Raw genomic sequence first — 6,000 nt, forward strand, 5'->3', positions numbered from 1 at the left:
ACTCGGTTTTCTCAAATCTCTCATATTTTACCCGAAACCCTAACTGGAATCAAGGGAATTGTAAAATCCCTCACATTTTTACTTAAATATCCTTTTATTTGGCGTTTATTCCTTTCTAATAGCTTTACTACTCAATCACCCCACAATAAGTGCAAATGAGCCTAGAAAGTAGGGTTTCACTTTTCGTTTTTTAAGTTAGCGTGAATTAGGATTTTACGCCTATTCGTAGTGCGACTATCCGGTACGAAGTGTGGATCAAATTTGGTGATTAAAAATGAGTTTTAGATGATATTAAGTGTGGGATTAGAGGTGATAATAATAAGTTAGTGAATTATAAGTTAAAACCCTAGTATACGCGATTTAAGGAAAATCGGGTTGAACCGACGTGTACCGTTCTCTATCGATGGTGTGACAGCCCCACCTCCCCCTAAGGAGAACCAGAGGGTTCGGCGGACCGCCTGCCCAGCTCTCGCCGGGACTCAGTCGATCACTACATTCCTCAAATAAATTACAAGATAAATCTCAAATATTACATCAAATTCTACAAGAATTACATATCAAAAGCGAAGCGGAAACTAATCACTTGCACTATCAACTAAAACCTCAAGAGAGCAAAGCAATACAAGTACAATCGCAGATTCAACTGAACAGGACTTCAACGGAACAAGAAATGATTCCAAATCCAACTGTACAAAATATAGGCCATCTATTCACGTGAATAAGCACAACAAGCCTTCCTTCGCCACGAGCCCTGTGGAGGGGAATAAAATAGTTTTGGGGTGAGCTAGAAGCTCAGCGAGTAACTAGTAAAATCAGTAATCAAATATATTTCACAATATTGCATTTTGATCCTTTCGATGATGTCATGATTCAAAGATCAAATGTCCGTTTATTGCTCTCGTGAGCCAGTGAAGTCATAGCACTTGAACACCCAACGCTCAAATAGAACATTTAACATTAACATTAACATTAAGAGGGAGCCCCTTTTTGAGCTCCGGAGCCATTTGCTCCAAGTAAACAGAGGTGGAGACGTTGGTGTCCAGCACAAGACTCCCCAAGAACTCATTGAAGCCAAAATCATATCATGAATTCACATGCAAGCACGCATGAGATGCAGTCGAGTAAATAATGCAAGAAACATTTCATAAGAAGCTTTAACAATAGTTTGGGGTCACTCACCTCCATGGCTCAGGAACCATCCATCATATATCATTGCCTTGCTCAAATCCAAGTCTTAGTTCACAAACTCAATGCAAACAAGTCCTTTCAAAATTCGGACAGCACTTCCCCTGAATTTGCTAACTCTTCCAGCCATCATGGCTTCATTATTTCCTCATTCCAACCCAAAGGTACACACACAACAACAAGTTCATCCAATAGCCATTCAGCAAGCTCCAAGTAGCTAGTACAAGTCAAGCTAGGGAAAAGTCCGGAAATGAAAGTTAAGCTCAAAACCAGAAAAATAGGTTTTGACGTCATTTTGCGGTAATGGTACCAAAGGCACTACGATTATCGGATGAAGGTCCAAGACCCACCGTTTCGAAGCTAAGAGATTGGGTTACAATGTTCCAGAAGGAAACTCTGTCCAGTTTCGAGTGTAACAAGGTCAAAAATGCAAGATACCATACCAGAATCACAAAAATAGATTCACAGAACACATTCTAGCGGAAACATCATAAAGCAGGCTATCCAAGTCCAAATCCAGAAATTCCAAAACCAGCTGAAAGCTAAGAAACAGGGATAAATTTCATTAGAAGACCTCAACAGCCAATTCTGAAGCAATTCCAGCCAAAACAACCAATTACAGGTGAAATTCTTACATTCGGGTAAAACCAGAACAGCAATAGTAATTTCGACTTTTCTCATTCTACGCTACTCTGATTGACCTAAAATTTTGTAGGCACCTCTAAAATGTCATTTCCTACAACTTTCATGTTTTAAGCCAAGGCCAATTCGGCCTCTATCTATGACCTATAAATTCGGGCAGAATGCACAATCATAAACCCTAACTTTCCAAAATTTCTTCCAAAACAGAAATTGGTTGCAATTAATCACTTTTTCCACCTCATAGAGTCCTTAAACATCATTTCCAATCATCATATATAACCACACAATAATATCCATATGAAAACAGAAAAATCCCCAATAATTATAAAACTTCACCAATTCAACCAAAACCAAGATATAATCCATAAAAGTGCATCTTATACCACCACCAATCATGAATTGAACATCATTAGAGGAAGGAAAGTGGTTCTTCACAACTCACCTTAGCAATACAAGAGATAGAGCAATTAGTCACCTTAGCTTTCCAAACAACTTCACAACCAAGCTCAACTCCACCAAACTAAGAGATTTTATGGAGTAATTGGAAGATTAATCGGTTTAATTGAAAGATTGGGCAAGATTGGAGACTAGAAAATTGAGAGCTTTTCTTCCCTTTTTTGAGCAAGAGAATTCGGCCAAGAAGCTTGCAAAATGAAGAGATTTTTGGCCAATTTTAATTAAATGGTAAAGTTATGAATAGTAGTCAAACTCAAGACTAAATCTTATGGTGACACTTGTCACCTTTAGGTTTAAAACTTATCTTTTTGTCTCTCCAATACAAATATCTTAACACTTTGTAAAATAATATCACTTAATACAAAATTCCAACAAGTTATCAAAAATATAATGCATTTACCGCACTTGTGGGTCCCACGTCCAAAATACGCTCTTAATTTTTCAAAAACTAACCGATACTAGAAAAATCATTTTAAAACTATCTTTGCTCATAAAATTTATCTGGGGAATTTTTCTAATAAAGAAAATGTAGAAAAGGCGGGCGATTAAAAAAAAAAAACCCTAGAAAATTAGAAAATTTCCGGGTTCGCACACTTATACTTTTCGGGGCGTCACAGATGGATTACACCACTTGACCACCACTTTATTACCTTAATTACCTTGTTTTTACTTGACTAATTAGCCCTAAATTACCCATTAATCCAGCCACCTTTGTTGACTAAAGAAAAGGAAGAAAAGAAAAAAATTGAGATTGAATCCTACGGCGACACTTGGCGGTAATCCACTTAACTTTGACCCAAGCTTATTAATATCTTCTTAACCTTCTTGAAGCTTCATTTTAGCCTCCATGTCTGCACATTAGAACCGTGACTTAGAGAGGAGAAAAGGAGAGAAAGAAACCAAGTGAGCAACCACCAAGTTTCACCTTGAATCACCTTCATTTGAGCAAAATCAATGAATCCAAACCGATTAAACCTTCATTTGAGTGCTTAGGTAGTTGTGTGTGATAAAAGTTTGGGAAGAAAGTGTTTGGTTTCACACCTACAAGGGAGTTTTTGGCAGGTACATGGCTGCCCACGCTTTTCTTTGTCCTTTAATCATGTTGGAGTTGCTTAGTAGCTTGTATTTGTGGTTATAATAATGCTTATATCAAGTGATTTTGGATGATTGGAATGATGCAATTGAGTTAGGGTTTGAATGATACCCTCCTCATACTTATTGTATGGATGGTGTATGATGTATATATGTTGGTATAAGAGGTGGTAGTGATGGTTTCAAGCTAAAAATGAGATTTATATCTTGATTGTAGCCAATTTCCAGAATTGAAGTTAGTATGTCCCTTGTTCTGCCTGGTTTCCGTTCACCATGTTAGAGGCTGAATTAGTCTTAGCTCAAAACATGAAAGTTGTAGGGAATGATGTTTTATATATGTATGTAAAATTTCAGCTCAATCTGAGTACTGTATCATGTGAAAAGACCGAAATATCCTTGGCTGCCGTAGGTAGAATGTTAGGGGCAGTTTTGACATTTCACCCAATATGATCGTGTCTGTTCACCGTGATCTGTACTGAATTATCATTTGACCAAAACATGAAAGTTGTAGTGCTATGTCTTAGCTTTCTAACGCCCCTAGAATCGCCTCAATTGGACTTTGGTAGCCTGAGTTATTGTCGTTTATGCATAGTGCAGTTGACTAGCCTGAATGTGAGATTCTGGTTCTGTAATTTGAGATTTTGACTTAGATACACTATAAACTGGACAGAGTGATCTTCATCAAAGTTGTAGGCCTTTGTCTTAGCTTCGAAACGGTATAAATTTCATCCCAATCCAATAAGCATAGCTTCGATTGTGCTCGTTACGCTAAGTGACGGCAAATCTGTCTTTTGATTTATGCCTTCCATTTCATTTCCGGACATGTACCTAGTTTAATTTTGTACTTGTATGAGTTTGAGCCTATGGAATGGCTATTGAAATGAGATTATTTTATGTGTGACTTTGGGACTGTTTGAGGAAAATATTGAAGCCATAAATGGCTGGAAAATTGGTAAACACAAGGGGCATGCCGCCAAATTTTCACTAGAGGACTATTTTTGTTATTTTTGTTACCATTCCGGCTGTTTCGGCCGATTTTGACATTCTTTTGGCCTTAACATCGTTTTTGACCATTTTTGATTATTTTTGACCGTTTTCGACCATTTTCAATTGTTTAAGTTATAAACTGCTATTGTATGGTCGTTTCACTTATGTGTGTATATAATCTGTCAATACAGACTGTGAGGCTTTTGACGGTGACGGTCAAGCGCAGTGACTTGTATCGTTTTTTGTGCCAAGCTTTATCAAGTGAGTAATTGGGTTGTTTATTGATGTGAAATTGTTAAAGTGCTTTGTATATGTTAAATGGGTACTTAGGCGAGGGTGTACTTTATCTCACTCAACCTAAGCCCATCCTTTGTTTTGATTTCATAAGTGAGAATACCTGCCTTATGTTGAGTATCACCCTTTTGCTGTGTGCTGATGGGGGTGATTACATGACTTGAATTAAACCCCTTTTGCTGTGTGCTGTTGGGGTAAGTACTTTGTTGTGTACTTTGTTGAGAGATACCATCTATTGAGAGATTGGATATCTCAGGGCTTGGTTCCAGCCCGGTTCCAAGGGTAGACGAACTATTCGAGCCAGCCGGGGTTTGGTCGAAAATAGTTCCATGCTAACCTTGGGATTTAGTTCTTTGTTAAAGCTTTGATGAAAGCTAAGTTATTTTGTTTCGTTCGAGCTGATGTGTGCTGTTGACTGGCCAGCGGGGGTTGATAAGGTGAACGGGAAAAGTTAAGTGGAGTCTACGGTCTATGAGTATTTTGGTTGACAGAGTGTCAACAGGCGTTCAAGCTCGGGGAATTGAACTGGATTTGGAGCCACCCGTATCCTACCATTTTGATGTTACATTTCTGTATTGATGTGAAATATTTGGATTTATATGTTTAATTGAATGTGCTTTTACATTTTTACCCCCAATTATTCACTAAACATATAGGTTACCCCATTCCATTTGTTTTCCTTAGCAGGGGGTACGAGCGAGGCGTGAGACTTGTACAGAGTAGTCTAGTTTTGAATTTTGAATGGTACTCACGCTAGCACTCGACAAGGGTTGATTGGACTCGGACTGTAAATACGTTAATGTATTTGGGTGTGTATAAACCTTGTAACTGGATCTGAGTATCAATGTATATATTAAGTTTGAACTTGTGGTGTTACTTATTTTCCAGAGATATAAGTTATTTTCTAGAGACGTGAGTGAGTGAGTCCTGACGAGGGTTGGGCAGGCGGTCCACTAAACCCTGAGGTACGCCCTAGGGGGAGGTGGGGCAGTCACAGAGAGATAAAATGAAGTAACCTTACTGGATAAAGAGGTAGAGAAATATATCCTCGCCGTTGGCTGTTGCCGGAAGATGCTGTGTTGCGGTTCAGCTAGGAGAACCGTGTCTTCACCTAGCGGCGAGGACAGGGAAAGTTAATAATGTAGCAGCGTACAAGTGAGATCCGCTATATCAAGTTCCGGACCTATATTTTCGATTTGACCCACCCATGCTTCCTAATCCTAATCTTTTTCTATCTTTTGACTGCCTGGGGCCTTGGGCCTTGGACTTTTACTTGGTTAGAGACCATTACTAATTACTAGTTACTACTTAAGCATGGGTGGGTCAAATTCTAAATATAGGTCC

The sequence above is a fragment of the Coffea eugenioides genome, chromosome 7, assembly GCF_003713205.1.
Source record: "Coffea eugenioides isolate CCC68of chromosome 7, Ceug_1.0, whole genome shotgun sequence".
Classification (NCBI taxonomy): domain Eukaryota; kingdom Viridiplantae; phylum Streptophyta; class Magnoliopsida; order Gentianales; family Rubiaceae; genus Coffea; species Coffea eugenioides.